Raw genomic sequence first — 25,374 nt, forward strand, 5'->3', positions numbered from 1 at the left:
AAAAGGGAAGAGGAGAGAAAATTTTACTTTTTTGTTGGAACAATTTTGTAACAAAACAGTAGAAAAAGGATGGAGAAGACAAGGAAGGACCTCTAACTTCTCTACAAAAGACAACAGAGAAGATGATTTCATAACGTTCCATTTCTTATCAGTCTGTGCTGTTTTCATGGAGAGCACCAGTCTATGACAGAAATGGAGAACCAAGGAAATATTTCTATTAAATGCCCTCAAGGAATTCCTTTTCTCCTCTTCCTTCCTACCTCCTCTCCTTTCAACTTCAGGACCTTTTGCACAATGTCTTCGTAGGTAGAACTCCCAAGAACAAAAATAGGAAAAAGGTACATCCCTAAAGTAGCAGCCATTTTCTACCTGAGACAAGTCCTGTGGCTATGTTAAATATGTGGCTAAAACTGAATTGGGGAAAAGAAGAAAAATGATAAACTTATTCAAAAAGCAGTATTACTTGCCTTGAATAGATCTGAATGTCTTGGGTTGTCAGAATCCAGAAATCCCCAACTGTAACCTGAACAAATGAAAGTACAATTAGCAGAGCAGAAAGTTGGGAGAGATGTTAAATTGTCAATAAAATCATGTTTGTGTCAACATACTGTCAGCAAAAGGAGACAGGTGGAGGCTCGGAGAGTAAAATATTTACAGGTTTCCAGTTAATCTATTGCTTACTCTTTCAGACCTATTTTCTAGTGACTAACTCTTGCAGTAAAATAGAAAATGAAATGAGGTACTCTCTAACCCAATTTATATACCATAAAAATGTCAGATTGTTGTTGAATCTTCATATTAAAAATTTTACTTCCCAACTAGAAAAACCACATCTATGTAACTAGTAAGTATACATTCTTGTATGAATTAGATGAATATAAATAGCAAATCTCAGATCCTTACTAACCTTATTTCCTAAACCTGTAACAGATCTAACTTTCTTCTAAAATTAAAATGTCAACTCAGTACTTCAGGTCAGTTATGTGGATTGAATTAGTTTTCTCTTTTATTAAAAAAAAAAAAAAACAAAAAACAAAAACAAACAAACAAAACCACCCAGGCTACTCAGGTCCTCGGCGAATGAATTACTCTGATTAAACCAACCTGGAAACACAAGAGAAATGCAGGGTTAAGGTAGGAGGTAGAGAAAAGTGGGAAATAAAATATGCTACTTGGTTACAAGAAGAGAGAAGTAAACAAGATGAGCTTACCTGCTTGAGTGGAGGGAGATGGGGATTGAATCCTTATAAAGCAGAGATTACAAGAATTTGTCAAAGAGATAAAAACGACCATGGGTCATCCTCAAAATGTCAAAAAGGAAAAGAGGAACAATCAAGTCTCTCGAATTACCCGAAGGAAGAAAAGAAGCCTGCAAGAGATAAGGACATTTGAAATAATTGCGGGCAGAGGAAGGAAATACAGCAGACTTCAGGTGTGGTGGGTGAAGAACATGGGGAAAGAACTTTGATGGAATAGGAGGTAACTTAAGAAAAAAGACCCCAAGAAGGTGACTGTAGGAGAAAGCAAATGCCTCAGAAAACAACGGAAGAATTTGGAATCTTCGGAAAGGAAATGAATAAACGTGGGAACTAGAGCAACAATACACTTGGAATTCAACCATCTGTTTCTGCTGCTGCATCTCTGGAATTCACAGACTAGAGGCAGGCAGAAGCCCTGCAAAGACAACTTGGAGAACCACCTCAGAGCACACAACACAAAGAGCACAAGAATGCAGAAGATTTAGAAAAGTAACCTAGGAAGTGCACGGAGGACGTAAAGTTGTTTTGCTATAAAATAAAAAACTTAATTCAATGGGGAAAATTGGTTTGGAGGGCCCCGTCTCTTCATTCTCAAATTTTAAAAAAACTAACTGCAAGACCAGAGGACATAAATTAGAAGAGATATTTGTGGAAGTATAATCTCCTCTTTCCTTTTCAGTAAGAAAGGAGGTTTTCTTTCATTTACTTGTAATGCTATGAAATTTTTCCTCTGTGTTCTAAGCTAAACCCGAATATGTGATGTCATTACTCATTTTTGATTACTCTCAATTCCAAGATTAAAGCACATTTGGATAAACACGAGAGGAGTCTAAAGAGTTTGAGAATTTACAGTTTTGTTACAAGCAATAACAATCACAATAATGACAACAAAATTTCAGAACAATTTGGTTTACACAACAAAGGACTTTTTCTGAGGTTCTGGGAGTCCCAGGCCAGTGTGACCCAGGAACCATCTTACCAGGTCCCATATCTTTGCTTTACCTTCTCTGGCTTTGCTTCACGTACAGTCTGGCTTTGCTCACGGTAATAACGTGGCCGCGGATGTCTCAGACCGGACATCTGCACACCACCAAACCCTGATGGAAAGAACAGGTATTTCAGCCAGCACCTTTTAAGGAGAAATGTGTTACCCAGAAACCCAATCAAACAATTCCTTGCACATGATTGGCTCACCTGGGTCATGTTATCCCAACCATCTGTGGAGCTAGTTTCTCCTACTCCCTAACTAGTTTCTCCTGGGAGCACTATTTTAATAAATCATTTGCACCTAAATCTTTGGCTAAGCAGTTGCTTCTAGTAGAAACGTCCTCAAGACACAAACAATGCACTGAAATCCTCTGACAGGTTATCCTTGAAAGCCCTGAACAGTACCTTCCCACCTTCACGTCTCTGCAAATGCTGGCATTTCACACTGTGAATAAGACACTCTCATCTTCTCATACATACCCTTCCCCAGGTTCTGTGCTGCTCCTCCCCTGACCCAGCCTCCTACTTCTCCTGCAATTCTGAGACCTCTTTTTGTGCCCTCTGAAAACATCATTTCATGATAAGCTTTCTCTGCCCATACGTATGTAGATTCCCACTGCCTTCCAGCTTCAGTTGAAACGTGATTCATTCCCAAAGGCACCATTTCCCTTTTTCCTTTTTCTTAATAAAGAGATGATTCATTTCCCATCTTCTTTCACACTGGAATCTGGATATAAAGCCGTCAATCTCTGCGTACAATGTTATTTCCAAACTGTCACGTCTGTATCATTAGGGTTTCAAGATCTCACTGTAATCTCACTGTGAGAATCTGTTTCTTCTGAACTAATCCTTACTCCCATATAGGAAGGTACCTAGGGAGTGTCAACTGTATTTAAGGTGGATGGGGCATATATAATTATGTTACAGTATTCTTTACATCCTTTATAGGTATGAAATTTAAAAATAAATTTTATTGAAGTATAATTAACATACAATATTATATTAGTTTCAGGTGTACAATGTAGCGATTCAATAATCCTATACATTACTCACTGCTCCCCACGATAAGTGTTGATATACCATTAATTAATAATACAACATTATTAAAACACTATTGACTATATTCCCTATGCTGTACTTTTTTTTTTTTTAATTTTTTTTTCAACGTTTATTTATTTTTGGGACAGAGAGAGACAGAGCATGAACGGGGGAGGGGCAGAGAGAGAGGGAGACACAGAATCGGAAACAGGCTCCAGGCTCTGAGCCATCAGTCCAGAGCCTGACGCGGGGCTCGAACTCACGGACCGCGAGATCGTGACCTGGCTGAAGTCGGACGCTTAACCGACTGCGCCACCCAGGCGCCCCAATGCTGTACTTTTTATCAGGTATGAGATGTTTTTTAATGAATGTCTGTGGCTTGGATCATCTGTCTTGGCATTCTTATGCCTTCATTTGTTACCTACTAAATTCCAATCGGTCCCCAGAGATTTTGAGAATTAGCACCAAAACTCAGTCTCCCTCTCCATCCCCATTGTTATCAACATTCTGGCTGATTTTGATGCCCATGTGACGAGAAATACAAAACTCTCTTAATGAAGATCAAGAACTCTAAAACTAAGTCACTTCTTCACTCACTCTACACTTTCATAGATGGATTCCTGCCCAGAATTGTTTCATCCCTGAAGTATCAAACTCAGAATATCCTACACCTTAAAAGTTATCATCACAAGAAAACTAAATTGTAACCATGTGTTACAATTTACATTTACAATAGGATTTTAGCCAAATCTATTGTGGTGACCATTTCACAGTATATACAAATATATCATTATGTTGTACCCCAGAAACTAATGGGATGTTGTATGTCAATTTATACATCAAATCAAAAAAGTTTTAATTAAAAACAAACAAGATCATAAAACAAGGATATCCTACCCTGACACAACTTTCTGTCATCCCAAAACATCCTTTCTCCCCTCCCACTAACCTAACAATCTTACGATTTCTAAGTAAGACCTGACTTCATCAATTGCTCCCATTCTCACTTAGGCTATTACGTATTTCCTGGGTCTTTTGACAAAAACTATTTAACATTTTGAGCTGATTAAAAAAAAAAGACTAACTAGATTTCTTTTCTTTTTTGCCAAGTTAATTTTGATAACTACAGAGCTGCTAGCTTAGCTTACATATTAATAATACATATTAATAATATTAATTATTATTAATATAATTAATATTAATTAATTATTAATAATACATATTAATAATACAGTTTGTAAATTTGTAAATCTCTGAGAGCAATGTCTAGCAATTGATGTGGTTATTTTATTTTTTTATTTTATTTTATTTTTTTTTTTTTTAATTTTTTTTTCAACGTTTTATTTTTATTTTTGGGACAGAGAGAGACAGAGCATGAACGGGGGAGGGGCAGAGAGAGAGGGAGACACAGAATCGGAAACAGGCTCCAGGCTCTGAGCCATCAGCCCAGAGCCTGACCCGGGGCTCGAACTCACGGACCGCGAGATCGTGACCTGGCTGAAGTCGGACGCTTAACCGACTGCGCCACCCAGGCGCCCCGATGTGGTTATTTTAGAGGAGATTCAGATTCTCACAGACTAGTCATGTAGACAAAAAAGAATAGGTACAGCACTCCTAGACTGCAATAAGGCTTTGGTTTTCTTTTTCCCCAAAAAGACAAAAATGTGGTAGAAAGGTCCACCACTTCCAATTAGCACCTAATGCAACCAATGATGAAATGAATGAATAAACCAACATCTCTAAAGCATCTATCCTACAATTAACATGAGTGTTTATTATTTTGAATTCGATGAGGAGATTAAAAACTCCTTTCAATTAAAAACACTAAGTGCATGCCCTCTTAAAAAGAATGGAAGAAGGGAAGTGCCCCACATACCCCTCACACCCACTTATTCTCCACCATGTACATTTTGAATTGGAGATCAAGCCAGTTGTCATTGGCATTTAAGCAACATCTGAGTCACTGAAGCATGTGGGCTCTTGTTGATGTCATCTGGACAGTTCTTTCTCCAAGAAATGCTAGGATGTTTTTGTTTTAATAGGCTACACAATCCTGATGTCAAAGAGAGAAGCCAGGTTTCATTTTACTAATTAGCATTCCCAGACCACACAACATGCCCGTGGCTTACAACCAGTTCTGGAAACAACTATCCATTACTTGCTAAAGGGAAAGTACCCTTTCCAAGGCTGGAAAACTAGTAAAAGATCACAATGACTTTCCAGGACCCTGAAGATTTGCACACTAAGGGTGGACCCATGATTTTTAAGGAAACTGAGGAAGGCTGAAAGGAAGTATTTAGTGAGACAGCTTAATCTTTTTTTTATTATTTTGTTTAATGTTTATTTATTTTTGAGAAAGAGAGTGCGAGGGGGAGAGGGGCAGAGAGAGAGGGAGAAAGAGGATCCAAGCAGGCTCCACTCTGTCAGCATAGAGCCCAATATATGGCTTGAACTCATGAACTGCGAGATTGTGACCTGAGCCAAAGTCGGACAGTTGACTGACTGACCCACCCAGGTGCCCTGAGACGGTTAATCTTAAAGCAGTCCACATGAAGGCATTCCTATGTTCAAAAGGAAAGAAACAGGGACTCTCAGAACTACTTGGGTAGAGCAAGATTCTCCCAACAACTCCTTCGATGGGATTGTGTAGAAGTCATCAATCTGTTCCCTCCCTTCAACAGTCCCCCAAGCTCTAGTCAAAAGGTACATGGGGAAGAGATTACTCCCCTGTTCACTATACAATCTGTCCACATAACTCTTCAGGGGCACAGATTTCAGAGGCATAATTTTTACTTATTCCATCAGCAAAGATTTCACATTTTTTCCACCAGGTCCCCACTTTAGTAAACTGGATACCACATGCCAGATTCATAGCTGTCTTCTGCAGATACTGATTTTAAATGGGCGAGGGTGTAGAAGCTGTTTCTGATAGACATCCTTCTAATCTGAAGAGGTTAGGTATAAAAAATTATAGAAGAACAAGTTCAGAGGAACATATATTTTTGGATTTTAAAAGATATTGCCAACTCCATTCGGGGAGGAAAGTGGAGGTTCAAGTATTTTATTATATTGACCAAAGGGTAAAACAGTATAAGGAGAAATAAGATTCAAAGTTGGCAGAATTCATAAATATGATTATAAAAACTCAGAATTACAGATTATTTTCTCTCATTAGAAAAATCTATGGAAGAGTAAGAGATTTTATCTTCCCAGAAATCTTTTTCCTCTTTAGTTGGCAGTGCTAATGGAGTCTAAACTACAGAAAAGAAAAAAATTTTTCAATTAGATCACCTATAGAGACAGCCTTAAAAAGATGAAAAGTTAAGAGAGTCTTCTCTATGGAGATATATCTTTGAAAAGATGTTAAAAGCCTGGATAATTAGTTATGAGCTATAATAGTCTCCATTTAAGTCCCTATTTGATCTCTATTAAAATGAGAAAATGGAGGTGCAGAAAGTAAGTAAATTGCTCAAAGTCACAAAGATTCTTAAGCAGTGGGCCTGAGTCTCATTCCAAAGCTCATCCTCATCCTTCTACTCCACACTGTCTGCATCATCAAGAGGAAGAGAAGCCAATTATCTTTTGGGCATGTTCAGGGGTGACCATTTCAGCCACACAGGTAAGATAGTTTCTCAATGCTCTTGCCTTCTAAGTGTGCACTCAAACCCAGATATAGAAAGTAAATCAAGTAAACAACAAAAGAATTGATCTTAGAAAGCTCTCTCAGGGGTTCCTGGGTGGCTCAATCAGTTGAGTGTCCAACTGTTGATTTTGGCTCAGGTCATGATCCCAGAGTCATGAGATCTAGCCCTGTATCAGGCTCTGCCCACAGTGTCAAGCCTGCTTAAGATTCTATCTCTCCTTCTGTCCCTCTTCCTCACTTGCATGTTCTCTCTCTCTCTCTCTCAAATTAAAAAAAAAACTCTCTGATTTTTATTCTGTCTATAAAGATGGCTTAAGCAATATGAAAGACCCCCTTGTTCATCCCTGTACACAAGAAGTCATCTCCTGTGGTTCACTTTATAACCAATAGAAGTCACTCAGTGAATGTTGGTGATGTGTCAGGAAATTTGCTAAGTAGGTTATAAACATGCCTTATTTGATCATAGTGATAACTCTGTAAAATACATACTAATATGTCCATTTTATAGGTGAGTAGATTAAGGTATCGAATAATTTATTTTGAATTTATTGCAAGTGGTAAGGCCTTAGCATAAAGCACTTGCTATTAATCTTATACTACATATCACAGAGGACAGAGAATATGACCAACATGCATGCTTTGACCAGTTTATTCTCCTCTTCAAATATTCAATAGATTCATTTTGCTCAAAAACACAAACTCATCAACATGACTTCAATCTTCTTTAATTTATTGAGGCTTGTTTTGTGGTCTAATATATGATCTATTCTGGAGAATGTTCATGTGCACTTGAAAATAGTGTGCATTCTGCTGTTTTAGGATGGAATGTTCTGAATATATCTGTTAAATCCATCTGACCCAGTGTGTCAAAGATATTGTTTTCTTGTTGACTTTCTGTGTCGATGATATGTCCATTGATGTAAGTGGGTGTTAGTCTCCTGCTATTTTTTTTTTTTTTGTAATTTATTTAAGAGAGAGAGAGAGCAAGTAGGGGAGGGGCAGAGAGAGAGGGAGAGAGACAATCCGAAGCAGGCTCTGTACTGACAGCACAGAGCCCGACATGGGGCTATATCTCTTGAACCATGAGATCATGACCTGAGCTGAAATAAAGAGTCAAATGCTTAGGGCATCTGGGTGGTAGTTGAGCAACAGACTTCAGCTCAGGTCATGATCTCACAGTTCTTGAGTTCAAGCTCTGCATTGGGTTCTCTGCTGTCAGCACAGAGCCTGCTTCAGATCCTCTGTTCCCCTCCCTCCCTGCTCCTCCCCTGATCACTCTCTCTTTCTCTTACTCAAAAATAAATAAACATTAAAAAAAAAAAAGAGTTGGATGTTTAGCCAACTGAGCCACCCAGGTGCCCCTAAAATCTCCTACTATTACTGTATTATTGTTGATTAGTTCCTTTATGTTTGTTATTAGCTGCTTTATGTATTTGGGTGTTTCTATGTTGGATGCATAAATATTTATAATTGTTATATCTTCTTGTTGAATTGTCCTCTTTATTATTATATAGTGTCCTTCTTTATCTCGTTACGGTCTTTGTTTTAAAGTCTATTTTGTCTGCTATAAATATTGCTACTCCAGCTTTCTTTTGACATCCATTTCCATGAGAAATGTTTCTCCATCCCCTCACTTTATCTGCAAGTGCCATAGGTCTAAAATGAGTCTCCTCTAGGCAGCATATAGATGGGTCCTTTTTTTTCCCCCATTCATTCTGTCACCGTATGTCTTTTGATTGGAGCATTTAGTCTATTTACATTCAAAGTAATTACCAATAGATATGTATTTATTGTCATTTTATTACTTGTTTTGTGGTTGTTTCTGGAGACTTTTTTCTGATCCTTTCTTGTCTTTCTTTCTTTCATGATTTGTTCATTTTCTTCAGTGACATATTTGGATTTCTTTCTCTTTATTGTTTGCATATTTGGTAGTGGTTATGATTTGTGGTTACCGTCAGGTTTCTATATAACATCTTCTGCATCTATCAGTCTATATTAAGTTTGAACCATTCTTTACTCCTGTCCTCCCCATGTTTTAGGTATATGGTGTCGTATTTTACATCCTTCTATTTTGTGAGTTCCTTGACTGCTTTTTTAAAAAGAAATATTCATTTTTAGCGCTTTCATATTCCTACCTTCATACTGTCATTTTTTGGTCTTTCTTTCTTCTCAAAGAGTGGCCTTTAATATTTCTTGTGAGGGGAGGGGCGCCTGGGTGGCTCAGTGGGTTAAGCGTCCGACTTCGGCTCAGGTCATGATCTCATGGTTGGTGGGTTCAAGACCTGCATCCGGCTCTGTGCTGACAGCTCAGAGCTTGCTTCAGGTTCTGTGTCTCCCTCTCGCTCTGCTCCTACCCCATTCATGCTCTGTTTCTCTCTGTCTCAAAAATAAATAAACATAAAATTTTTTTTTTTTTAATATTTCTTACAGGGCTGGTTTAGTGGTCATGAACTCCTTTAGTTTGTGTTTTTCTGGTAAACTTTTTATCTCTACTTCTATTCTGAGTGATAACCCTGCTGGATAGAGTATTTTTGCCTGCAGGTTTTTACCATCCACTGCTTTGAATATATCATGCCACTCCTTTCTGGCTTGAAAAGTTTCTGCTGAAAAATCCACTGAGAGCCTTATGGGATTTCCTTTATATTTGATACTCTTCTTTTGTCTTGCTGCTTTTTATATATTTTCTTTATCACTATATTTAGCCACTTTAATTATAATATTGCTTGGTGTAGATATGCTTTTGTTGATTTTGTTGGGGGTCCTCTATGCCTCCTTGATCTGGGTATCTGTTTCATTCCCCACATTAGGGAAGTCTTCAGCTATTATTTCTTCAAATAAATTCTGTCCCCTTTTCTCTCTCTTCTTCTTCTGGAACTTCTATAATTGTTATTACATTTGATGTAGTCACTGAGTTTCCTAAGTCTATTCTCATTTTACATAATTATTTTTTCTCTCTTTTGTTCAGTTTGATTACTTTTCATTACTGTGTCTTTTAGGTCATGAATTCATTCCTCTGCTTCTTCCAGCCTGCTATTCTTTCCATCAAGTGTGTTTCTCATTTCCTTTATTGAGCCCTTTATCTCTGCTATGTTATTCTTTACCTCTGTATTAACAGTCTCACTCACTCATGTCTTCCACTCTTTTCTCAAGCCTAGAAAGCATCCTTATGATCATTGCTTTACATTCTCTATCAGGTATGTTACTTATATCTGTTTCTCTTAGGTCTCCAGCAGTGGCCTTGTCCTGTTCTTTTGCTTGTGACAAATTCCTCTGTCTTCTTATTTTGTCTAAGTCTCTGTGCCTGTTTCTGTATGTTAGGAAAATCAGCTATGTCTCTTGTTCTTAAGGGTAATGGCCTTATGAAGAAGAGGTCCTGTAGTGCCCTGCCATGTAGTGTCCTCTGTGCCCCAGGGCCTGGTGCTTCTGGGAGTGTCTCCAATGTGTGCTGCATGTGCTCTGCTATTGTGTACTGGCTGCTTTAGCCTTCAGGACAGTCGTCTGCAGAAGCTCTCTTTGCCTGTTGCAGGTAGTGTTTTTGTCCCTTGCCTGAATGTGGCACGTTTTAACTAGGTGTGCTCTAGTCTGCTTGTGAAATAAGACCTGTTGCCCCTGCTGGAACTGAGGCCTCGCAAAACTCCTGGGTTGGAAAATGTAATGTTGGCAGGGGCTTGGGCCAGTCTTCTGAAGGAGGGGGCCCACCACGCTGGGACTGAGGCAAGTGTGACTGGGAAAAGTGGTTTCACGGGAGCGTGGGGGTGCCAGACTTGGTGAAAGCAAGTTAGGTAGCCAGTGTCAGTGCTGCACTGGTTCCCACAGGTGGCCCTATGCTTATGCTGAGAAACAGGGGAGGGAAATGGTGCCTGCCAGTTCCTTTGTTCCTGGAAAAGTCTCTGTGAACACTGCCTCTCTGGGACCCATTCCAAGATGAGCAACTAACCTCCCCATTGTGTGCCCCAGGCACTTTTCAGGTTGTTGTTTCCAAACTGTATGTCTGTGGGCTGTTTGCCAGCCTTCTCTCTAAGAGCAGCCCCAATGTCCTTTGAGTTCTCCCAGAGTCAAGCACACTGGCCTTTAAAACTGCAGGCTTTAAGCCCCACTGGTTGCAAGAACTCATGAAATTCAAGCCCTCTTGCTCTCCAAGCCAATTACTATGGGGATTTATTTTTTTCATGTACTCTTCTGAGTGTGAACCTTGCCCTTCTCTGTGACTGTGGCTCCCTTTCCACCATAACGGCCATAATCCATTTTCTCCCAAGCCACATTTCTGCACTTCCTACCTTGTTCATTGTAGCCTCTTCTCTACCTTTAGCTGTGAAGTTTGTTCTGCCAATCTTCAGGTCTATTTCTGGGGTATTTAGGATGATTTGATAGTTATCTGGTTGTATCAGCGAAGCGAGGCAAGCCTAGGGTCCTCCTGCTCCACCACAATCTTCTGATTTCCATAGGCTATCTTTAAATATAATGTACATTGTTAATGATAAACGTACCTGCTAATTTTCTTGAGTCACATCGACATCCCTGAATGAGTTAGTCATGGAGGAGATTTATACCCAATCACTTTGCATCCATATGACCTCACTGGTTGCTTATGGGGCATCTGATTAGGTGGTGTCTTCACTGACTGGCTAGTGCTGCTGCCTTAAGGGTTGATAAATATTTTGACTACACTCTCAGTCATGGATAAATATTAAATCTATACCTTTTAAATGAAAGCTATTCCTGAAATTTAACTCTTCAGAAATAGTTATGGCAACTGAGAATATAGCATAGACTGTAGCTATCTACATCTGATAACATCTGGGTGGAAGGTATATAAGCATACCACAAATGACCTTGTTGAGAAAGACCAATAAGGAATAAGAATGTTGGGATATAAACCTGGCTCTTACACTTAGGTCTGTGGCATTGGACAGAGGTGGTTAATATACAAATTAATGTGTATAGAAGTTTTTGAAACAATGCCTGGAATATAGTATGTACACAGTAAGTTTTAGCTAGTATAAATACCTTGGAACTCAGAAATGAGTCCCCCTTACCAATAATTACCAGATGGAATTTTAGAAGTTACCAAAGGCTTTTTACCTTATAGTTAAAAGTGATAAAACCTTGGGAATAAAAAATATCTATATGTTTATTGTCTACAGGTCCCACAGGCAAATAATGTATCTCAGATGAAAAAAGTTAACAACAGTTACCATCTTAGCCCTTAGAACTCTGTTCCAATATATACCCCCCAAACCCCGCACCCAGGAGATGATCTTTCCAGTAACCCACCAGGTCTAGAAATAAGGTGCTTTGTATATTGTGCCTTAGCATTTTTTTTAATGTTTATTTATTTTTGAGAGAGACAGAGAGCCCGGGGCAGGGGTAGGGACAGAGAGAGGGGAGACACAGAATCCAAAGCAGGCTACAGGCTCCGAGCTGCCAGCACAGAGCCTGATGCGGGGCTTGAACTCGCAAATGGTGAGATCATGACCTAAGCCAAAGTCAGATACTCAACTGACTGTGCCACTCAGACACCCCAGTTCCTTATCATTTTATGAAATTTTATATTAACTCTAGGTTTATACATGCTTTATATTTACTGAGATCCTGCTTTCAAGAAGGGGTTTGTAATATAATCTGCCACTTGCCATGTTCAGAAATGCTTATCATAACTCAATATCATCAGCATTAGGTACTTTAAACATTTTGCTAATAAAAAAGGGCACCTTTGTCTTGTATTAATTCACATTATAATGTTCTAAACAAATGAGACAGATTTGCTAAATATTTTCACCTGTTGCCTGTGTTACTTAGAAACATATTGTGAGGGGATTTTTTCAGTTATCTCAAAAGTTATGGAAAGTGTTCTCACATAATTAGAGGTAAGTGATCATTAAGTGTTTTAGGTTTTTAAGAATATATAGCACAGCTTTGGGCTGCCTGGATGATTCAGTCAGTTAAGCATCCGACTTCAGCTCAGGTCATGATCTCACAGTTCCTGGGTTCAAGCCCTGTGTCAGGCTCTGTGCTGAGAGCTTGGAGCCTGGAGCCTGCTATATTCTGTGTCTCCTTCCCTCTCTGCCTTCCCTTGCTCACACCCCTGTCTGTCTCTCTCAAAAATAAATAAACACTAAAAAAAATTTTAAAAAGAATCTATAGCACAGCTTTGAAAAAGGTATAACAAAATTTTTAGAGATCAGATGATTAGATGAAATAGTTCAAAGAATATATAAATTAAGGAAGTCTATTTAAACATGGGAAAATGCTTTTTTAAATATTTCAAATGCAGACTTAAATGGGGATTGTGTGGCTGGGATAGCACAGACAGGAGGGCTCAATTTAATCATAATAGGTTTAGAAGAAAAAAGTATGCCTAAGGTAGTCCCAAAACAATAAGGAAAATTTTAAATATATAACCAGGAATAGAATGTTCAATGAAGTACTGAACTTTGTATAAGACGGTGATATTTTCCAAGAGAAGAAATGATGTTAAACCATAATTTGAAATGATATTAAGCCTTAACATCCTGTGGAGAGAATATTACCAAAGTCAGTCTTGGTAAAATTGATTTGCTGTAATTGTCAGTACATTCTAATGATTACAGCTAAGGAAAATAGAGGATGGGATAGAAAGGTAAGGCAAGAAGGTTATTCTCTTCAGAAGGTGTTCTCTGCAGTGCTTCTCATCTAGGTTAAATTAGATTACAAGGACCCCATACGTCAAAGATGGTGTGTAGGACAGAACCAGGCTGCTGTGGAGAAGACATGCCGAGTGAAACAAAGTATTAAAGCAATAGAGCTGTAAGCGTACATTTGCTTATGGATCTCCAGTTTGAATCTTAATGTCCTATTGGTTGGGATTAGTAGTTTGAACTCTACATGGCTGATAAGGAGTAATGCAAGTAAAGACTACAAGATTCCAAGAGCAAAGAAAGAGCAACCCCCATTACTCAGAATTTAAGAGTAAGCCTCTGCAGAGTCACGTAACAGGTTTTACAGAGAAAAAAAATCTGCAGCTGAAGAGATGAGAAGCTTTCCCAGCTAGCCACATCTGATTTCGCAATAGAGAGGGATGGCACAGGTGCACTGTCACAGAGAGCTGTAGATACGAACACCCAGAGAAAAGAAAGCCTCCAAGGGTAAAGTCTATCTCAAAAGAAAGGATATATATATATTCCAAAAGAAGGAATATATATATATTCTTTCTTTAAGATCATGGAGTAAAAGAGGCCTTAAAATATGGATTGGGAACTTTAATTTGGGCCAAATTGGAGGGGTTTTTAATACATAAATACCACAACTGAATACCAGTGAAAGGTGTACATATTTTAGAAAGATAGTATCAGGTTGGAAAGACAAATCCAAAGTTAAAGAAAACCAGAATAGCAGGATTTTTAGGGCTACATATGTTTTTAGCTCCAATTACATGGAACAAACTTGGATCCTAGTTTTCTTTTGTAAGGAAGTCAGGTCAGAGCCCTAGAGAGTGTGTACCCAAAGGCCAGTCTTGCCTGGGAGAAGTTGAGAGACGGTTTTTACCTGAGTAGGCAGTTTGGTCTTCCCCAAACTTAAAATAAGTCAAACTAACAGGGCTCTTTGGTGGCCCCTAGGTAGCTGTTAGGGGGCCTCCTAGAGAAAAGATATTCATTCTCACTAGGTGGGGGGGCAGGCATTTGCATGTTTCAAGTCAGTTACAGAGATTCATTCAAAGTCTCAAAGATGAGGGTGCTGTCCTGTAACAGTTTAGAAAATGTTTCCACTCCTAGGCAAGGCTCTGGGAATTTCCAGTTGGTTGGCAGTCACAGGAAGAAAAACACCTTTAATGCCTTAGTGTACAATGTACATCAGTTGCTGACTACAGCAAGGAGAAGCCACCCAGGATCCCTGGTTATTGATCAAAATATTCATACAACTGTGGTCTCTTCAAATCATCTGGAGGGAAACTAAATCCAGGAATCAATTGACAACACAGGCCAACTGATAGAACATGCTGTTGGGCTGGGCCCTGAAACCAGACAGAAATCTTCAACTATGGACTTTAATTTACTTTAAGACCCATCAAACTTTCAGGACATTAAGTGTTACAAGACATCATAATATGATGTTATAATAAAACTAGAAAATTACTTGTCTTTTATACCTGTATTCTGAAGTAATAACAATCAATATTTATTGAACACTTTCTACATACCATGAACCTTGCCAAGACTTTACAACATTGCATTTAATCTTCACAACAAAACTAGGAGGTTCTATCTATCCCATTTTACAGAGTAGCAAACTAAGGCTCAGAGAAAAGTGTACAACTGCTAACAGTGAAGCTGGTATTCACATCAAGGATTATTTGACCCTGGAGACCATGATTTTCAGCACTACACATTATTACATCATTTAATTAAAATATGCTTATAAATGTGTGAGATGACACCAATTTACTGCTCTTGACAGAAATGATTTCCTCCAAATTTCCAAGAAGTGAGGAAACTCAAGTTTTCTTTGTCAGGGATTGGTAACACAGAAAATCCAAAGTATCTTTCAGTACTTTTTTTTTTTTTTTTTTTTTGTCCAAAGTCCCAAATAATAGGAACCTAATGAGAATTAAATCTTAACTTACGATATCCTTTCTTAGGCATTAAAAACGAGATTAACTTGGGGCGCCCGGGTGGCTCAGTCAGTTGAGCGTCCGACTTCAGCTCAGGTCATGATCTCACAGTACTGAGTTTGAGCCCCGCGTCGGGCTCTGTGCTGACAGCTCAGAGCCTGAAGCCTGCTTCCGATTCTGTGTCTCCCTCTCTCTCTGCCCCTCCCCTGCTCATGCTCTGTCTCTCTCTGTCTCAGAAATAAATAAAAACATTAAAAAAAAAAAAAAAACGAGATTAATTTAATGACTCTCCCTTGAGACACTGTAAATATCTAGCAGACTTCAGTTTCTTATTTTAGAATTCAATGATCACTTGATTCTGCTAGAAAACCACATCCACAATCCTTTTTTCCACACAGAGTGGGGCAAAGTGTATCCTTGTAGGAGCTGACAAGTCTTCTTAGTGTACTAGATGAACAATTACAGCGTAAATAAGAATATACCCTCAGACATAAATTTCCCCCAAATACTTTTTTTTTATTTAATTTTTTTTTTCACATTTATTCATTTTTGAGAGACAGAGAACGAGCAGGGGAGGGGCAGAGAGAGAGGAAGGCACAGAATACAAAGCGGACTCCAGGCTCCAAGCTATCAGCACAGAGCCTGATGCGGGGCTGGAATTCGGACAGGGAGATCATGGCCTGAGCCAAAATCAGATGCTTAACAGACTGAGCCACCCAGGCACCTCTCCCCCAAATACTTTTCAAAACAGATACTTCTCATCCTCCTTTCACTATCTTATCAGAACATTCTGACCTTAATCTTTTGCATTTTATCACTTTTAGTAAATTCTTTTTTGAATGTTTATTTATTTTGAAAGAGAGAGATAGATAGAAGGAAAGAAAGCAAGTGAGTGAGCAGGGGAGGGGCTGAGAGAGAGTATTCTAACCAGGTTCTACACTGCCAGTTCAGACATGGGACTGGAACTCATGAACCATAAGATCATGACCTGGGTCAAAATCATGGGTTGGACACTTAGCCACGGAAGCTACTGAGATGCCCCTTTGGTGAATTCTTTTATTTCAATATCTCAGCTTGACTCTTCAAGACAACCTTTTTTAAGCATTTGTTTTACACATATGTACTATAGATATTGGCACAAAATCAATTTAAATAACCAGTAACATTTTTTTCCTAACAGAAAAATAAAGCATCAAGTAAAACCATGTATTTTTGATTCATTCATGCCCAATTTTAAGATCTAAGTATAAACAACTTAGAAGAAATTCTTACCTTACTTAGAAATCTGTGCCTTTCAGTTGAATGCTAAGTAGTCCATAAGAGTAAAGTTTGAATTCAGTTGAAAGAAGCAGGGATGAGGTATGCAGTGTGAAACAGAGACTAAAGTCTATGATATGTTTGGTTAATTATCCATAACAGATCAAAGAAACCAATGATGTAACACAGGACTTCTTTCAAATTAAAGCCCACACAGATCAGGGGGTCTTTATAGATTTTAAAGTCGAGAAATCAGAATGCCCCATTACAAATAATATAATGGAGCAGCAAAACACTGATCTATGGCACTTCTCTGGTTTCCATGCTATGGGTGCCAGCGGTCACATCATCAAAAGTCATGATTCACACAACCCTATGGGGTGAGACTGCTCTATACTCCACATCCAGAGCAAACCTGTCTTGTTTGCTGCAGAGTGACAAAGAGAAGTGTGCTTCTGGTTGCAGTAAGTGCTGACAGTTCTATGAAAAAGAACCATAATCCTACACAGTCATAGTTTATCTGCATCTACAATTCTCATTGCAGTTCTGGTTGCTAGAACACCCAAGCTTAACAAAGTTGGAGTCAGAGAAAAGCCTTCTTTGTAAAGACTTCCCTGAAGTCTGTGGGGGTGAGCTTAACAGTGTTTCTCTTTTATGTTTTCTTTTTTTTTTTTTTTTTAATTTTTTTTTCAATGTTTATTTATTTTTGGGACAGAGGGAGACAGAGCATGAACGGGGGAGGGGCAGAGAGAGAGGGAGACACAGAATCGGAAACAGGCTCCAGGCTCTGAGCCATCAGCCCAGAGCCCGACGCGGGGCTCGAACTCACGGACCGCGAGATCGTGACCTGGCTGAAGTCGGACGCTTAACTGACTGCGCCACCCAGGCGCCCCTCTCTTTTATGTTTTCATATCACATATTGTTATTAAAATTGTTGGTGTTTCCTTCTCTCTCCTCTCTGTCACACGCGCGCACGCGCACGCACACACACACGCAGTAGATACTAGGATCCATGCTTTACTTACCCCTGTATCCCCAATAACTAGCATTGTACCTATTACATACCAGTGCATAGTAAGTGGTCAGTATTGTGCCTGTTGGATGCATGGACACAAATTTACAAAGTGAACAAAAAGATACTTTATGAAGACAATGGGCTCTCAGTGGATTTCAACAGGGCTCTTCTGTCTGGATCAAAGGATACCATCCAAGCCTTAGCTAGGTACTCAAGGCCCTTGATCATCTGGCTCTGCCTAGCCTTCTACATTTTGTGCATTACTTCCCACATCCTTTTTTTTTTTTTCCTCCTGCCACATGGAGACATTTGAAGCAAAGGACAGGGTACATTTGGAGAACTCCTCTCCTCTACTTTCCCATCTGTTTCTTGCACTTCTACCCAGGAGCTGTCTTTGGTGAGACTTTTACTACCCACTGGAAGCTGAGTTGGAGGTCCCTGCCCTGCTCCCAGAATCCCCAAAGTCACTCATGCCAATTTCTATCATTATTTAATAAGATCAACAGTGACATAAGATCAAAATGGGACTTCTTTTAAAGATTCAGACAATCCCAGCTTTTACCCCTCAGTCCCCTGGGCCATGTAGTTCCTGGTACATTATAGCCACTCTAATGTTAGGTTAAGGAATACTAAGATCCCAAAGCATTCACATGGGGAGAACAGACTTTCATAGAATCTCATAACAGAAGAACTAGATATTCTTTGAACATTTTTGAAGTTTTAGGATGAAATGCCATATACACACAAAGATATTATGCAGAGACTGTTCATGTTGAAGCAAAAATAGAATTAAGGTTTTTAAGAATGTCAACAGCTGAGAGATAAGAGTTTCTCTGAGGTTTATGTCACAGGGAAAGTTACTACAACATTTATGCCACAATTGAAGACTAAATAGACAGTTTTAGGTCACATACCTCTCTCCTTTGTGATGTACTTGTCACTATCTCTCCCGGTAGAGGTACCTTGAAGGAAGTAGGATGAGCCATTAGGATCCTATATTAGGGAAGCCCAGAGGCCACTGCTTGAAGAAATTCAGCTGTTAGGCTTTGATATCTGTTTATTCCAAGTACCAGTTCGGGCTCTCCACTGCGAAGTTCTTCCATAATATCTTCAAGTCTCTGGAAGAAGATCTAACATATGGAATGTTGTTAGCCTTGATGATATCTATCGTGAAAATGCACCTACACTAAAGCTCAGAGAAAATTTAAAGTAATGTTGGCATTTAGCACTCATTAAATTTGCAAAAGTTCTGAAGAAATAAAAGTATAACTGTCATATAATTTGAGGATGGGAGAGTAGCTGCTGGCTGAATCCTCAGAGATCAAATAGGACTGAAATTAATAACCCAACTGGAGACTTTCAATTGTCAAAACACTGCAAAAGAAAGTGAATTTGATCTCTAAAGCTGAAGGGTAGACAGACATGACTGCAATGTAAAAGATCTTAAATTGGTCTGAGAGACAGACTAGACATTACAGTCTTCATATATTAGGCATTTGCTAAATCAGTTCAATCAATACTTATTCCTAACAAGGAACATTCTCCTAATATCCCAGCTGGTAAATAATTTGACCTATTAAATTCACACATTTACTTTACAAGATGCTAACTGTGATATTTGTCATCATTTGTGCACATCTTCCTTTCCTGGTCCATGGTTGCTACAGAGCTGCCACATCAGATGCAGAGGCTTCTCGTAGCCTTCTAGATTCTTTCTGTGACCTCCTCTTTGTTCTCTATTTTCTCTGTATTTCTACATGTCTCAGATCTAGCTCAGCCTCAACTACCTTCAGTTTTGTAGTGACTTATTCTGTAAATTGCTACTAAGTCCTTTAATAAATCCTAAATGATCACCCAGGGAAACAGGCAGGGTAGGTTACCCTCTGCCTCCTCTGGGATGAGGAAACAGGTACTACAAATGGACAAACAAGGGCCTTCTGGGTGGCTCAGCTGGTTAAGTATCTGAATTTTTATTTCAGCTCAGGTCATGATCTCACAGTTCGTGAGATGGAGCCCTGCATCAGGCTCTGCACTGACAGCACAAAGACAGCTTGGGATTCTCTCTCTCTTGCTCTCTCTCTCTCTCTGCTCCTCCCAAATTCATGCTCTCTCTCTCTCTCTCTTTCTCAAAATAAATTAATAAACTTAAAAAAAAGAGTGTACAGGGGCACCTGGGTGGCTCAGTCAGTTGGGCGTCCAACTTCGGCTCAGGTCATGATCTTGTGGTCCGTGAGTTCGAGCTCCGCGTCGGGCTCTGTGCGGACAGCTCGGAGCCTGGAGCCTGTTTCAGATTCTGTGTCTCCCTCTCTCTCTGCCCCTCCCCTGCTCATGCTCTGTCTCTCTCTCTGTCTCAGAAATAAACGTTAAAAAAAAAAAAAAAAGAGTGTACAAATGATGCACCTAATGAGTAAGTGTCAAAGATGGGCACTGCATATTTGCCATTTCCCTCCCATATCCCATCAGCCCACCTTTTGGCTCTGACCATTGCTGAGTCAACCATTGGCTGTGCACAGGTGCTCTTGACAGCACTGCATGTCAGCTGTAGTGTGTGTCTGTCTTGTTTGTTTCAGGGATTCTCTGCTTCATGGTATAAATCCTGAAGAAGAGAAAATTAACACCCCCCAATGTTAATCCTAGTTTGTAGAGGTTGGGTTGTTCCTCTCTCCTGTGTCTACGATTGACAATTCTGATGGGTCTTCTATGTATTTCCTTAAAGCATCCTTACCAGGACTAAACCCCTGTTGCCCACAGGGACAGCCAACTCAAGTGCACACCTTTGGGTTAGCTCTCCCTCCTCCCTTGTTTTAATATTCCCATGGGTCCCTCCCCTATTCCCTGGGTTCACTCCCCCAAGTCAACTACTTGCATAAAAAATTTATCTTAGGTTCTTCTTCCTAAGAACATTATCATGGCTTAAGTTCCTAGAGGAACCTAAGTTAAAACAGGCTGCAAACACATTGTTTTGATTTCTTCTAGTTCATTCTTCTTATTACCCTATTAATCACCAGACTCAATATCAATACTCATCTTTTTTTCCACTTACAAACAACAGGTATAGATTTAATATTTGAATATCAAGTATAACCTCTTTAAGTTCTGTGGAGACTTTCACACATTAGGTGCTTAGTAATAGGAAACTGTGGTCACCTTGAAGGTAATGATTGTTAAAGAAGAATTATGTATGCATAAATATGAAGAGAAATATGTAAATTGATCTTCAACAGATGACTTAAAAGAGCTGGAAGTAGCTATTTTTATTCAGTGTCATTTCTAGGATCAGTTTACAAGGGTTCCATGTCTATAAAGCTTCAGGGCTGGTTTCTTTTCATCCTATATTTTCTAATAAAAAGTAAAAATTTAATTTTTATGGCTTCTTGTTTTAGGTATATTGATGGCTGACTTTAAAAAGTCTTCCTAGGGGCGCCTGGGTGGCGCAGTCGGTTGAGCGTCCGACTTCAGCCAGGTCACGATCTCGCGGTCCGTGAGTTCGAGCCCCGCGTCGGGCTCTGGGCTGATGGCTCAGAGCCTGGAGCCTGTTTCCGATTCTGTGTCTCCCTCTCTCTCTGCCCCTCCCCCGTTCATGCTCTGTCTCTCTCTGTCCCAAAAATAAATAAACGTTGAAAAAAAAAAAAAATTAAAAAAAAAAAAATAAATAAAAAGTCTTCCTAAATGAAGAAAATAGGATGATGTCTTATAGCTTTGAGCTCTAAAGCAATAATATCGACATTTACCAGTTTTATTTATAGACAAACATATGTGTTAATAGGGATTTTCCTCTCACGAATTTTATAAAGATGGAACATGATTATTCACATTTGTTTGTTTCTGGTACAAAAAAAGCATCACCCACCAGCACAGGATAAAGAAAAACCAACTGCTGAATGTCAGACTATTCTTGATTTGGAAAGACAAATTTAAGGATAAATAATAGTACAAAAGGAACAATTCTATTCAGCTTGTGCAGACCAGCAGATCAACTGGCCACAATGCTTTTTATTTAAGAGCCAACAAACGTCATTTTAGAATATTTGGCAGATGCCAGACATCAAGCAGTCTGAATGTAAACATTGTTGTGATTGCTGGTCACTAAAGGCTTAGATGTAGTGTGTTAAGTTACAAATATGAAAAAAAAAAAGAAACTAAGACACAACTTCTGGAACTTAGACCTGTTGATTGAAATATCTGTCACTGTGGAACAAACAATGGAGATTTTGTCATGCTCTTCCTAAAGCACATATATACAGTCTACATAGAGTGGCCAAGGAATCCATTTCTCTCAAGGCCTAAAATAGAATTACATATAAAAAGTTACCAGTTACTCTTCTATGGGCTGAACACCAGAATTATCCATGTGTTTAACAACTACACATAAATATTAAAGAACTTCTAAATTGTAGTTTGTTTGAACAGAAAAAAAAGTAAGTCCTATCAGTTGAAAAATAATGACATGAAATCTGTTTTCATAATTGCTCTTAACACTTTGGGAGAAAATATATATACTCGATTTAAAAAAAATTCTTCTTGAATCTCTGTGCAATTTACTTTCTTAGTCAGAAAGTAAAATATCCTTATTTCAACAAGCCCATCCTTTGACTTCATATTTCACTAAAATATAAGTTCTCATAGGTGTATTATAATGGCTTTCCCTATTCTCTAATGTTATTATAAAAATAGATTCATATTTACATGACTATCTTGGTAAAAATCAAGCTATGAAAGTACTTTACTTAATTTTTCTTAAAATTCTATGTTGACTTGGCAAGAGCGACTAATGGTATATATTCAGAAAAGAGCCAGGAAGTCATTAAAGGAACAATGACTGAAGAAGAGTAGACATTACAAATGGTCACTACTGATAGTCACATTTTAATGCTGCAGATGACCAACAAGATTCAGTAGGATCCACAACAGGAAAATCTCTTTCAAGCTCGTGGTAAGACTAAGGCATCAACTACCAGCAGACAGGATGGACTTTATTGGATATGCATCACAAAGTCTTCACTCTGCAGGAAATTATATACTTGCTCTGGAAATGGGGCAATTATGTGAAATGTTAATGAATGCTTTCAGACAAAAGAAGTGTCAAAATAGCAAAGTGGGATTGGATTTTATGAGGAGGTTAATTTCTAAAGTCAGCATATAAAGCAAAACACTCACAAAGTCAAAATTACCTCTGAAAATTCCTTATGAAAGTCTTTTACCACATAAGAAACAGAGACATCCAGAGTTCAAAGTTTTTGCCTTTTGTATTTTTATTGTTTAAGAATGGAAATGGACTATTATTTCTTTAGTTCAGGTTACTATGTTTCAGCTGAGGAGCCAACATAGCTACTTGCATGTAGGGTCTATGTAGTACCAAAAATATCTATTTAAAAGAAATTTTTTCCTAATCACTGTGAAATACTTGCACTCAAAATTATACAGTATGACAGTTTTGGAAAGTCATAGGATACTGGGTGGAATCAATTACCTTTAAGGTTTGGTGAGGTATTTTTACTTACCTACGAAAGCAATAGTATCTGAGGTTACTCCTTACTCTAAGCTCTGGATTTATAAGATAGGGTCATTACTATAAGAAAGAAAGTAGTCAGGAGTATTGTTCCACAATAAAGAAAATCAGAAAAATTTATGGCAAAATGCTCATATTGACTTATCACTACTAAGACTCTATGTCAGCACCCATGCCAATCACCTAAATTTGAATAGTCTGATTTTTTAACTCAGCCTCAGAAGTGATGAGACTCTGACATAGGACTGAGTCAAAAGTTTGGGTAAGTTTTTCAAGGGATACAGGAGTGCTGATGCATAGGGGCACATGTACCCCAATATTTATAGCAGCACTTTCAAAAATAGCCAAATTATGGAAAGAGCCTAAATGTCCATCAACTGATGAATGGATAAAGAAGATGTGGTTTATATATACAATGGAATACTACTTGGCAATGAGAAAGAATGAAATCTGGCAATTTGCAGCAATGTGGATGGGACTGGAGGGTATTATGCTATGTGAAATAAGTCAGTCAAAGAAAGACAGATACCATATGTCTTCACTTATATGTGGATCTTGAGAAACTTAACAAGACCATAGAGCAGGGGAAGGGGGAAAAAAAGCTACAAACAGAGAGGTAGGGAGGCAAACCATAAGAGACTCTTAAATACAGAGAACAAACTGAGGGTTGATGGGGAGTAGGGGAGAAGGGAAAGTGGATGATGGGCATTGAGGAGGGCACTTGTGATGAGTGCTGGGTGTTGTATGGAAACCAATTTGACAATAAATTATATTAAAAATGTTTGGGTAACTTTTGCGTAAAAGCTTTAGCAACAGAGAGATCTATATTTGGAACTCGGACCACTTTTAAAAAAACTTTTTATTTTGAGATAATTATAAATTAACATGCACTTGTGAGAAATAATACAAAAGGATGCCATCCATGTACTCTTTACCCAGTTTCCCTGGAACATCTTGCAAAACCAAAGTACAAGATCATAACTAGTGTATACGTTTGCTACGGCTGCCATAACAAAGTTCTGTAGGTATCAGATGGGTTTAAAAAACAGAAATTTACCTCCTCGTAGTTCCGGAAACTAGAAGTCTGAGATCAAGTTGTCCACAGGGTCGGTTTCTTCCAAGTCTCTTGGCCTCAGAGGCTGAAGTTAAGGTGAGCGGAGCACCTCAAGGTATTGACAGGGATGGTTTCTCTTTGCTTATAGATGGCTATCTTCTCCCTCTGTCTTCACAGGGTCTTCCTTCTATAAGTGTCTATGTTCAAATTTCCTTTTTTCCCGTGAGGAAACCAGCCATATTGGAACAGGATCCACCCTAATGACCTCATTTCAACTTTAGTACCTCTTTAAAGACTCAATTTTCAAATATGGTTACATTCTGAGGTACTGGGGTTAAAGCTTCAACATATGAATTTGGTTGGGGGGGCAGTTCAGTCTATAACAATTAGGATATTGGCATTCATAGATAGAACATATCTATCACCACAAGGATCTCTTATATTGACTTTCATAGATACATGCACCTCCCTTCTCTCAACCTATCTAACTCTTGGAATTTACTAATCTGTTCTCCACCTCTATAATTTATAAGACTCTGGATCTTATCTTTACACTGTATTTGAGTTGGCTTTTTTGGACACAAATCCAGTAAGGGAAGGTAAGGACACCATTTCATTACCACTCAGTGGAGGTGGAAACCCAGACTCCAACATAGTCTCCACTGCCCTGGGTGAGGCCAAGTTTCTCCTTACTGCCTAGAAGGGATGCAAGTTCATTTTTTGTTCAGCTTTCCCTAATACAACCCCAGTGGGGGATCTTACAGCCTCCAGAAGGCAGAAATCTAGGCTCTCCACCACAGTTTTTCTGTGATGCTTGACATGAATAGAGGGTTTATTGTCTAAAAGCTTCCTGTCTTGACAGGTTTCTTCTTTCCTGGTCTTTTTAGTACAGAGAAAAGGCCTTTGTTTGGGCCTTTACAGTCTATGCCTGTTAGCATTTCTGGGTTGTCAACCTCTGGCTAAAAGAAAACCCAGGGATTTCTCCACACTGTCACTCCTTGGGTCCTGGGGTTCCTAGTCTATTG

The 25,374-nt window shown here is 38.8% G+C and overlaps 1 long non-coding RNA gene across 4 annotated transcripts; it reads right to left on the reverse strand.

The window, feature by feature from the left end:
* Positions 1–332: 332 nt before the first annotated feature.
* Positions 333–24,724, reverse strand: LOC147577470 (uncharacterized). Of its 4 annotated transcripts, XR_015255825.1 has the most exons (7): positions 24,353–24,724; positions 20,255–20,382; positions 18,701–18,916; positions 11,205–11,377; positions 2,262–2,356; positions 1,212–1,369; positions 1,057–1,104 (listed from the first exon to the last, which is right to left on the reverse strand). It is a non-coding gene; the product is annotated as an uncharacterized LOC147577470 (long non-coding RNA). The 4 variants fall into 4 exon arrangements; XR_015255827.1 differs by lacking the exons at positions 1,057–1,104; positions 1,212–1,369 and adding an exon at positions 333–523; XR_015255826.1 differs by lacking the exon at positions 11,205–11,377.
* Between the last annotated feature and the right edge of the window lie 650 nt (positions 24,725–25,374).

This window comes from Puma concolor, chromosome C2, assembly GCF_028749965.1.
Source record: "Puma concolor isolate L17-30 chromosome C2, mPumCon1.1.hap2, whole genome shotgun sequence".
NCBI lineage: Eukaryota > Metazoa > Chordata > Mammalia > Carnivora > Felidae > Puma > Puma concolor.